At 37.8% G+C, this 12,224-nt stretch overlaps 1 pseudogene; it reads left to right on the top strand.

The window, feature by feature from the left end:
• Positions 1 to 1,327: 1,327 nt before the first annotated feature.
• On the top strand, positions 1,328 to 7,295 carry LOC117033354 (transmembrane emp24 domain-containing protein 2-like; annotated as a pseudogene).
• Positions 7,296 to 12,224: the final 4,929 nt, after the last annotated feature.

The following is a 12,224-nucleotide window of genomic DNA, read 5'->3' as shown; positions in this document are numbered from 1 at the left end:
GATTACAAACAATGAACATCACATGATTAGAGGCAGGGTCTGTGAAACTCTTACACTATTTCAAAAAATGATTTCAATACCCAAGTATTTGTCCCAAAGCAGCCGAAGCATATCATCCCAAGATGACTAAGATACGGTATGCGGTATGCACCACCCTGGGGGAGAGAGTCTCTCGGGGTGAAACTGTGTCATGAGCTGAGCAGAAATAGCTTGATCTTATCGCTCTAATGGGCCTCTCTCACAATAAGGTGAGAGGGAGTAGCAGAGGCAAGCAGCAGCTTCCCACAAGAACAAGAGGAAGGAGGGGCAAGGCTCCCTCCTATTATTTCTTATAACAGCTCATTGGGGTCTCAACGGGGTCCCATCTGGCTTGAGTTGTCCCTCCCGCGAGGAATTTTACTCCTCGTTGACTGCAGACCCTTCTCTTGAAGACCAGATGGAGAGACTCAGGATATTATAAACTCAATGCCAGAGAGGCACAGTCCCACAAATTCTTCTTTCCTTAAGGAAAGGTTGGGGGGGACAAATGGCTAGGCTGCTGTGTGATCACATCTGAGCATTTAACTATTAAGCTACCCTCTCCGCTACAAGTTTGATCAAGAGACTGAACATTTACATATACTGGTTTAGATGCACAAATGGGTGGGTTAGAGATTTTGGCTTTAATCCTTACTCTGACATTTTAGTCAACTCTCCTTGTGCCTCATTTATTTCATCTATCAAATGGGAATTATAATATCTATCTTATGCAACCTACCTTATGCAATTATTATAATAATGGATGAGAAGTGATTTGATAGGACAAATATTATACAAATATAAAGTGCTGGTTTTTTTCTAAAGCAACAGAAGGCCCCACATCTGTCTCCTGTCTTCAAGGTTTGGACTGATACTCTAATTCAACAGATACTTATTGAGCATCGACTGTGGATCCAGCAAGTGGTTGGCACTACTTGTATAAAAGATGAGCAAACCAGAATAGTTGCTGCCTTTGTGGAGTGCACAGTTTTAAGTCAAAAACAAACATTAAACAAACAAGCACACAAATATGGGTATATTTTTAAATTGTATCTTGAAGGAAATAAACACCTTGTCAGGAAAGAGAATGAGAGGGTGGACTTGGAGGAAGGGAGGGGAGGATGGAAAGCGTGGGGTGGGGGAGGTACCAGTCTAGGGCTGGGCATGCCGGGCCTTGGGGGCTCTCTGATAGATTTTTGTATTTTATGCCAAGTGCAGTGGGAAATCATTAATGGGTTAATAGCTGGGTCGGTATGGTCAAAGAGTTGAATGCAGGTGTTTGTAAGAGTGATTACACTGATGACCCATGATGTCAGGGCTGGATAAGCGGTTGGTGAAGGATGGGGAGAAGCATCAGGTCACTGGACTGAAGGACTTGAAAAGGTGAAAGGAGCGCTGCTGGAGCGTTAGTTGAGAAAGTGGAAGAATGAGTGAGTGTATTTGGGTGGGTGAGGAAGGCAGTGAAGTTTCTGATCTATATCATGACCATGGGAGTGAGTGGTGGTAACAGAAAAGTGTAGCTGGAGATGTTAAGTCAGAGAACTGATAAGGCCAGGGCAATTTGACTGAACTGGGAAGAAAGTTCCAACTCATAGCAGGCTCAAGAGTGTGGGTTTTGTACAGTGCTGACCCCTGCTGGTAAATTCTGGGAGCTGAGCTGATGACTAAGTGGAACCCTAAGAAGCACAGGGAAAACTGCATCCACAGGCAGCAAAGGAAGAGGGCTGTTTTCACTTAGAATATTTTCATTTTCCAAAATGTCTCTGTCAGGGTATTTTGGCTTAGAATGTCCTCTCAACTAAAGCATCCTTCATAAGTAATCCCAGGCTCATGTTATCAAATAATGAAAATGCAATGCATGAATATTTGGGAGAACATTTCTCCAGAAATTTTGTTTTTATCTTCTTAGTAAAATATAACATACACGTTATAAAATGCAAAAATCTTAATTGTACGACTAGATGAAATTTTAGGATGCATAAACCCATTACATTACAAAATTTAACCATCACCCATATTAAGATATAGAATATTTCCACAAACCAGAAACCTCCCTCTTGCCCACTTCCTAATCACTACTTACTCAACTATCCTGACTTCTAACAGCAGATTAGTTTTGTCTTGAACATCATATAAATGGAGTCAAACAGCATTTACTCTTCTGTATTTTGCTTCTTTGACTTAACATATGTCTGTGAAAGTTACCCATAGTGCATGTAGCAGTAGTTCATACCTTTTTGTTTTAATGCCGTTTAAAAAATATGCAACCATTATTTATCCACTTTCCTGCTGATGGGCATTTGGGTTTTTTCCAGTTTATGAGTTTTGTACTTCTATGACCATCCCTCTATATATCTTCTATTGATTGTATGTATGTATGTATGTATGCATGCATGCATGCATGTATGTATATATGTATGTATGTGGTAGGTATCTAACTAGATATGGAATTGCCAGGTTGCTTTAAGTATATACTATCAAACGTTTTCCAAAGAGGTATCCCACCAGCAATATATGATAATTCTAGTTGTTCCACATTTTTTGGTAATGCTTGGTATTGTAAGATTATTGTTTTGTTTTGTATTCTAGTATTTATGTCCTCTCATGCTAGCCAAACAACAGAGGGAACTCCAAAAGAACCTCTTGGAGAGTTTGACCGGTGCCTCTTGGAATTTTTGTGGTACAGAGGCAAGTGCCAAACCTAGTTCTGAAAAAGTTCTCCAGGCCTAAGTGGCAGGTAGTGGCAGAGGAAAGAGGGCTGCACTGGATATGGGCTACATTCCTTCCGAGGGCAGGGCAAAGCATGATGGTTCTTATAGGACAAATTCAAGTCCTGGAGAGGCCACGAGATCCCAATAGAAAGGTGGCCTGAAAGATGAAAGGGAGAACTCAAAAACAGCAGTCAGGGGAGGGGTATTTCCAGAGTCTACGGAGCTGTCATCAAAGAGCCCAGCACAAGTTCTCTGAGGAACTTAAGAGAAGCTCCACCAGAGGGCACCTCCACGAGGTGCCAGTCAGTGAGATCTTTCTGTCTCTTCCAGTCCAGGAGGAAGAGTTGGAGACTGTCTGGTGAGAGCTGGGGAAGAGAAGAACCACCGTGAGAATAAAGACCCAGAAGCTGACCATGCCCTCTCCCTGACTGTTGCCTTCCCAGCCTAAAGCAAGCCAGAGCTGAAAGAAGGGGACAAAGTTCAAATTAGGTATGAGTGTGTAGCTGGGATTAAGACACTAGCCCAAACATTTTAATTATTACTATATGCCTGATAAGCTTCCCATACCCCAAAACTCGCTTTACCTGCAGAATTGCCTACTTCATTTAATGGTGACTCCATCTTTCCACTAGCTCAGGCCCAAAGTCATCAAGTCATGCTTCCGTCTTCTCTCACACCCCACATTCTATCTATCAGTAACTCCTGTCATCTCTAGCTTAACACGTTCTATGTTTTTGAAAATGGAAGAGGTTTTGTATGTTTCTGGTGTTTTCTGTATTTACGAGTAGGATGTCCTGGATTATTAATTGTTGGCCAACCTTCAAGAAAATAAGAATTAGCACAGTTCATAGCTTTTCTAAGTTTACAAAGCAATGCTCTGTCTCTTCTTTTGCACATGCTTGTGCTACTAAAAGCTAAGTCATCAAAATAAGAACAAAACCTAAGAAAGAAACTAATAATTCATAAAAGTGAAATGAATGTGGTTGCTATTAATTCATATTTCATACAATCCAATATGAAAGAATTTTTGGGAAAGGATAAATAACACATATCCTGGGCAGATGAATTCAACCTAGTAGATGGAAGTTTAATTTGTACACAATTGCCTATGAATATGTTTGTTTCAAAACAAACATAAAGCCTTAGAGTTTCATTGTATTTTATAATCATCACTAGCTTTAGGTTTAAAAATCTGTTTAAGTCCACCTCATAAAGGAGAAATAGGTATTTATATATGGGGTTTGTAAATACAAGTGAGGGAACAGATCCATGTATCACCTCGTGCTGCTTTAAAAAGAAAACATTATTTTCATGACAATGCTTTTTAATCTAGCCAATAGAATTATTTGCAAAAGAATTGAGTGTGTAGTAGTTATTCACTTACAAATAAGAACCATTTCCTCTCAAGACTTCAGTTACTTTAATTATTCTAGATTATTTGCAAAAGCTAAAATTCAAGGGGTTCTGTTTCCAGAATGGCAGCATGAGGTTATGCATGGATCTGTTCACCTACGAAATAACCAAAACAGGTGAAAATTACAAAAAACACCCATTTAAAGTCTCTGAATATTATCTGAAGATAATACAGCAAACAAAGCAATATTTATTCAAGGAAATCTACTAAATTTCAGTCTGAAGAGCAACAGTCTGTGGTACTTGAGCCGCAACCTGCTCCGTCTCTCCCCTCCTCCAGCGAGCTTGATGGAAGGGCCACTCCAGTATATTTGACCAAAAAAACAGGATTTTCGTTCCCCTTAGTTCACAGTCAAGGGATACAGTATATCACCGGGAGGTGACCCCGGCATTTCAATGTCTCCATTTCTAAGTTGCAGAGGCTAAATTCCTGGTGAAGATGACCAAGAAATTGAAGACTCTCTTCCTCTACTCAGAAATTAAAGAACATTTGATAAATGGAAAGACATCCCGTAGTCATGGATCAGATGACTTAATATATTTAAAAGGTCAACGCTCCTCCAATTGATCTACAGATTTAACACAATCCTTATCAAAATCCCAGCTTGATTCTTTGCAGAAATTGACAAACTGATCCTCAAATTCATAGAGAAATTCACGGGACCCAGAATAGCCAAAACAATTTTGAAAAACAATATCGAAGTTGGAGGACCCACACTTTCCAATTTCAAAATTAACTACAAAGCTACAATGTAGTGCTGGAATAAAGATAAACATATAGATCAATGGAATATAATTAAGAGTCCAGAAATAAATCCTCACATTTATGGTCAACTGATTTTCAACACAGGTTCTAACATAATTCAATGGAGAAAAAATAGTCTTTTCAGCAAATGGTGCTGGGATGACTGGATATCCACACACAAAAGAATGAAGTTCATTCCCTACCACATACCATATACAAAAATTAACTCAAAATGGATCAAAGACCTAAATATAAGAGCGACAAATATAAAACTCATAGAAGAAAACATAGGCTTAAATCTTTGAGACCTTGGATTCGGCAATGGCTTCTTCAATATGACATCTAAAGCACAAACAACAAAAGACAAAATAAAGGGATTTGTATCTGGAATATATAAAGAACTATTACAACTTAATAATAAAAGGTAAGTAACCCAATTAAAAATGAGCAAAGGATCTGAATAGGCAGTTCTCCAAAGAACACACAAACGGCTAATCAACAACGAAAAGGTGCTCAACCATCATCAGCCATCAGGTAAATGCAAATGCAAATCACAGTGAAATACCGCTTCACACTCCTCAGACTGCTGTCATAAAAAAGACAGATAATAAAGTGTTGGCAAGGAGGTGGAGAAATGAGAACCCTCACCTAATGCTGGTGGGAACGTAGAAGGATGCAGCCACTTTGGGAAACAGTCTGGCAGTCCTTCAACAGCTTATACATAAAGTTACTATGTGATCCTGCCATTTTGCTCTTAGATATTTACCTAAGAAAAATGAGAAATAAAAACATATGTTTGCACAGCTGTAAATATGTATAAAAACTTGTACATGAATGTCCATAGCAACAATATTCATCGTAATTAAAAAGTTGAAATGACTCAAATGTCCATCAACTAATAAATGGGTAAACAAAATGTGTTATACCCACATAATAGAATACTATTCAGTGATAAAAATGAATGAAGCACTGATACATACTACAACATGGATGAATCTTGAAAACATGCTAAATAAAAGAAGCCAGTCACAAAGGGCCATGAAAGGTATGCTTTCATTTATATAAAATGTCCAGGGAAGTCAAACTATAGAGATAGAGAGTATATTAGTGGTTGCCTGGTGTGTGTGTGGGGGGGGTTGGGGGTGATAGCGAAGGAATATAGGGTTCTTTTGGAGGCAATAAAATACTCTAAAATCAATAATGATGATGGTTGCACAATTCAGTGAACATACTAAAAAGCCACTGAATTATACATTTTAAATGGGTGAATTGTATAGTATGCACATTATATCTCAATGAAGCTGTTTAAAGCTAGAATTGAGTTATACATTTCTAAAAGGATATTGATTAAATGGTAATTCAAAATATTAAAGAATATAGTGCTTGCAGCTAACCTTACCTAAAAGACAATGAGAAGATTCGAAAAATTATTTAATCCTGTAAGATGTTTGAACAATGAGAATTTTTAAAATATTATGATATTTTCTACCTTATAATTTTCTCTCTTCCCTTCTTCTTTCTCTCACCAAATCCCATTTTTATCTCTCTCCAAGTCTTACACTAGGTTGATTTCAAAGTCCTTTTTACTTCAAATAGAACTCCATGAACAAAGGACATAGGAACAAATGAAAAGAGAATTATTTTATTACATATGGAGATAAAAATTTAAATTATTATAAATTGATATAATATAAAAAATTATTCTATAATAGTTAAAAGGAATAGAATAGAGAGGTGGCGCAACCTGCACGGGCGGCGCTGAGGCCACAGTGCTGGCCCTGCCTTGGGCTCCAGCCCCACCGCAGTGGAGCTCGCTGAGCTGCAGGTGCTCCTGGCCACCCTGCTGGCCACCCACGGCCTCGGGCTACTTTGTCAGCATCACACACATGCCAACGAGTGCTTCTTGGAGCGGGTCCCCTCGGGCAGGCACCACGAGGGACCTCATCTTCAAAGTGGCCGAGGGCGGTTTCCTGAATATCGACGTGGGGATTACCGAGCCTGATCGATCATAAAGGGATTTATAAAGGATGCCGGGAGTCCAGTGCGAAATACTCTTTTGCTGCTCACATGGATGATGGAACACGTAAGTTTTGTTTTAGCAATTGGATGTCTACCGTGACCCCAAAGATAATGACGTGAATGGGGGACAAAAGGATAAGACATGGACACAAGCTCACCGGAACAAGCTAGAAGAAATGACCATGAGTGGTGATGACAGCTGTGAAACGTGAACAGGAAGACATGGAAGTCCAGGAGAGAATACACAGAGGGGTCAATGACAAAAAAATTGCAACACAAACAGCAGAGTGGGCCTTCCGTCCTTCTTTGAAGCTCTTGTTCCAGCTGCCAAGAGGTGGAGGCAGATCTACTATCTGAAGAGATTTTTTGAAGTCCCAAGGGTTGTGTAAAAAGCCTTTTCCTGGTGATCCGAAACTCATAACACTGTTTACCAAACATCTTGGTGATACTAATGTCATTAGTTTTTACATTTTTATTTTCTGAACTGTACATTCATAGCTTATGTTTCGTTGTGTAATAGCTATTAGGGGAAAACACCATTTTAGGAAACGTAGAGTGAGAATCTGACATCTGATTAGCACCATTTCTTACTTGAATTCTGCCTCCATTATACAGGCCCTTTCAGAGTTCCAATGCTGTAAATGAAATGGAGGCGTATAGTCCTTATTACATCTTCTTTCGTTGTCATAATAAAATGCAGTTTGGAAAAAACTTTACTAAACTGACTGCATTCTTTAGACCTCCTCATCCTGCGGTTCATTAAAGATTCATTTTGTTGAGTCCTTACGAGAAACAACTGTCTGGATCATGACAGTTTCTACCCACCTAATGGCAGAGCTCTGACTTCGGAGTATGCTACCAGGTTGGTACTTTTACACTTTGTCTATCTTGTTTTTACTTTAAAGATAAGACTTATCTGTAACAACATTTCTCTCCCTAGATTTTCCCTTTGAACCGTAGGACTTCACCTATACTTAAATTGATGACACAAGCAGCTAATAACCATTTTTTGGTTTCTGCCTGACCTTGTAAGAAGTCTCTATTAAAGCCAATTCTCTGGCTGTTTCAACTAACGGTAGCTCTTTTTCTTTCTATGCTGGCATACCCACTTTCTCTATTCGTGGCACACAGTAGGTATGTATTTATGTAATTGGAAAAATCTAGATTTCTGAAGGCAAAGGGTTAAAGCCTCTTTGATTTCACTGCAATGATATACAGCCACTATTCTTTTTTTGATCAGTGGCATTTGACCATTTTTTAATTAGGGTACTGAACATCACTGTCGGTACTAGGGTTTTTGTTTTTGTTTCTCTTGGATCTTTTTTGGCACATGGGAATTTTGTTTTGTATGAAACGAAATGACTTTCTCTTGGTCTCTGGTGATGCGTTTAAAATTAAAGGAGCATCTGGTTTTGGTGTGGAGATGAGCCAGGATTATACTGTGATTGATGTATATTAGTTACTTGTACATTTTTTTTGATCTTTATAAGAGTAAAACTACACATAACAAATTTTATATAATTAATTTAAATTTGTTACAGGTTTTCATATTCAGGAAAAACAATTTTTCAACCTTGGGTAAAAATACTTGGAATAGTTTAAGGTGACTGTTTCACTTTAGACCAACTGTTGTATGCCAATTTGTGTGTGTGTGTGTGTGTGTGTGTTAGAGAGAGAGAGAGAGAGAGAGAGAGAGAGAGAGAGAGAGAGAGAGAGGGAGAAAACACTTTGAAATTGAATTAAAATATATGCATTTAAAATTGGTTGTCTAATCTGCCTCAGGTTCAGTAAATAAATATTTTTTAAAAACAAACATAAAAAGGAACATAACAGATCTTCATCATTTGAATCTATCCTCAGAAAAACTTATCATGTATAAAAAAGTCTAATTCTTCTCATTTGTTTTATCTTTTAATGGCTTTCTTAATGGGAATAAGGACCCCAGACAGTCAACTAAAGTAAGGAAATTATTTTTAGAAAACCCACTTGTCTGTCTGTCTGAGAATTATGTATTTGTTTAGACCTAAATTATCTAAGCAAATTGTCTTTATGTTTCTAAATTCTCCCTTTATCATTAGCAATTGTCACAATTCCAGAGTTGTTAACAACTTGGCTGTGCTTTATGTAAGCCTTTTTATTTTAAGCTTATTTATGTCAGTTCCCCTGTGTCTAATAACACTGTAGAATTTACATATGCTTTCTTTTCTGATGTGTTTCTATAAACCAAAACTGAATCCCTGATCACGCACTATGCTTGAAGTCTTTGAAGTCTACCCCTATACTTTTTAGTTACGTGAGTCAGCTAATTCCATGCATTGATTAAACCAATTTAATTTCATTAAGCCAATCACTTGTTAGAGGAAATTCTCTTTTTTTAAAAAAAATTTTTATTGGGGAACAGTGTGTTTTTCCAGGACCCATCAGCTTCAAGTCAAATTGTTGTTTTCAATCTAGTTGTGGAGGGCTCAGCTCACTGGCGTATGTGGGAATCGAACCGGCAACCTTGGTGTTATGAGCACTGCACTCCGAGCACTGCACTCCATCCACTGAGCCAACCAGCTGCCCAGAAAATCCTCTTATAAAATTTTAACTTGGTCACTTTTCAATACTATGTCTTACTGAAGTAGAACCATTTACTCTTCTTACTTGTAAGCCCTGGAGAAATTTTGATGGGCAGAACAAACCTAAGATGAACAAAAGGTGTTAAAAAAGGACACAGGCAGACATCAGGCCGAGACAGTCCACCATGAATATTTCACAGCTAACCTCTAAAGTTTTCTAGAGAATTCATAAATAACTCACACGGTTGCAAGCTTCTTCTAATCACCATTTACCTAAGAAAAGGAAAACAGCTCATTTTCCCCCAGATATGTTTTTGTTTTCACCTCTTTCTCATTTTCCTTATACAAATCCTGTTCTTTTTTTATTAGATAGAATCAATCTGTCAGTTTATCTTCCTCGTATACAAATAAAATAGCACGCTAATCATTCATTGTTTGAATTCTCCTTTGATTTTTCTTTGACCATCTTATTCTCCCATAGCTAATTTATTAATATTCTGAGATACAAGGAATCTTTCTTTGGTGCCTGCTGTTTGTCACATTATAAGCACTTTACCTCAAAGCAAATTAGATGTTGCTTTGTGCCTTGTCACTTCACCTACTTGGCTTCAGGTCATGGCAGACAGGCCACCACCATGACTGTGTATATACTCAGTTATGGAAAATATTAATTTTTCACCTTAGTTACAATTTTGTGGCCCTCTTGTGAAGAATTCATGGAAGGCCAGACAAACGTGTTTGGTGTTAATCCCCCTCACAATTTTAGAATAGATTACTATAATATGTGAATGCCTGGTAAGTTCTAATACTGGGTGGTTGGCAATAAGAACCAGTAGAGATTTATTAAGAAAAGTCATTTTAATTGTTGATTGGGTTAATAGACAAAAAAATGAGACATGCAGTAAAAGGCCAATTCAATGACGGAATCCAACATGGTCTTTCATGATATTTTGATGGCAAAAGAAAGTAACACGGACCATTACATGCAGTTAATTGAACAACCCCCCCCAAAAGTGTCAATTTTTCATTTAATTTAGATAAACATTTATTAATGTCTACTATATATTGAGCACTGTGTCAGCTTTGGTGTAGAGGAGGAGACTGCACCTTGCCCACACACAAAAAAAGTGATGCAGTATAAATGCCTTGTTAGAAATCTTAACAGAACAATATGTGAGCACAGAGGACAGGCATCAAATGCAGCCTGGGTGTAACCACTCAATGAACTATTAAATATGATGGTTAAGAAAATGCATGATAATATTTAAAAATGCTTATACTATATATGCAAAGGGAGAAAGTGGGACACAAAGTTATATATAGCTTTTCATCTTAATTATGAAAATCAAACCAAAAGACACACAGAAAAATACTAGAAGAAAATGCACCTAAATTTTAACAGTGGTTATCTCTGGGTAGTGAGTGATGAGCTCTGTTATTCTAAGAGTAATAGATTACACTTTCAGGTGGTGCAAAGCCAACACTAGCAAATCTCCAGTAAACTCTTTTTCCTTGAGGTCCTCAAAATTTATGAAAATATCTATAATGCTTAACAAAGTCTTTTTCTACAACACTGTGATTTATCAGACCAAATCAGCAATGGAAAGCATTCCTGTCTCATAATCTTAACCAAAGAGTAAACAGCAATCATTTATCCTTAAGAATGCCCAGACGGGTTTGAACAGGTCTATCTGTTTCTCTGTGGCAACTTTACATTCCAAGATAAAATCTCATCCAGATATTCAAAAGGAAATTCCAATTCTCTGCACTATGTGATAAATGGAGATGCCATGTTACCAAAATTATGTGAGGTAGTCCAATATGAGTTAGGCCACTTGAGCATATTTAGGTTTCTTCGCCATTGGAGATGACCAATCCATCCTCGATGACAACACTTCTAGGTGCCAACCCATTGCTTTTGTAATTTAGGGCGGGAACTCAATTCAACTTTACGGGTTCAATTATCTTTGCTTACCTGAACAAATATAAGGAAAGGATCACGTTTCTGGAAATGTTCATGCAGACCATCTGGGTGAACATGGTGCCTTTTACTCCGGTAATTAAGGAGAATAAGGAAGCGAGGGAAGGGGAGTAAGGAAGAAACAAGGATAAGAGCTGATCATCTTAATGCTCACCTTAGTTAGAACATCACAAATGAAACAATAAAAGGGAACATGAGTTTTAATGTTATAACTGTGATTTGTAACATAATTGTAATAGACAGTCATATATTTTATAAATTAAAAGAGTAATTCATTTATTGGGGGCAAAAACCAAACAGAATGGTGTAAAGTGAGAAAAGTTTTAAAAAGGGGCCAGGATCACAAAGCTAAGGCTTCTTAAAGTGAAGACCAGAATCCAGGTCTTCTAATTCATGGTTCAGTATGCTTTCCACTAAATTCGTTATTCCATGGTATAAGTATATTAATTATTCATCATTTAGCTTTTGTGTACCTCAGTCTACTCATCTTTAAAATAAGGGGGTTGTAACAAATCTAAAGGTGGTCACTGGCATTCGAGGCCTATTTTTAATATTCTGCAAAAGAACAGTGATACTGCTATTTCACAATAGTGATACTGATTATTACAGGGTGTGTCACAACAGTTATTGAAGCACATGTCAGACACGCAGATTACGTGTTCTGCCTGGCAACAATTCAGAGCAATAGCCAAAATTAAGCAGCAAAGTATAGTCAATGGAAACCACTGGACTGGATGGCTGTGTTGCTTTAACCGTGGCAGAAAGAGAGTTAATTC

The sequence above is a fragment of the Rhinolophus ferrumequinum genome, chromosome 13, assembly GCF_004115265.2.
Source record: "Rhinolophus ferrumequinum isolate MPI-CBG mRhiFer1 chromosome 13, mRhiFer1_v1.p, whole genome shotgun sequence".
Classification (NCBI taxonomy): Eukaryota; Metazoa; Chordata; class Mammalia; order Chiroptera; family Rhinolophidae; genus Rhinolophus; species Rhinolophus ferrumequinum.
Note: the sequence above shows the minus strand (reverse complement) of the source record. Positions and strands in the feature narration are given on the sequence as shown.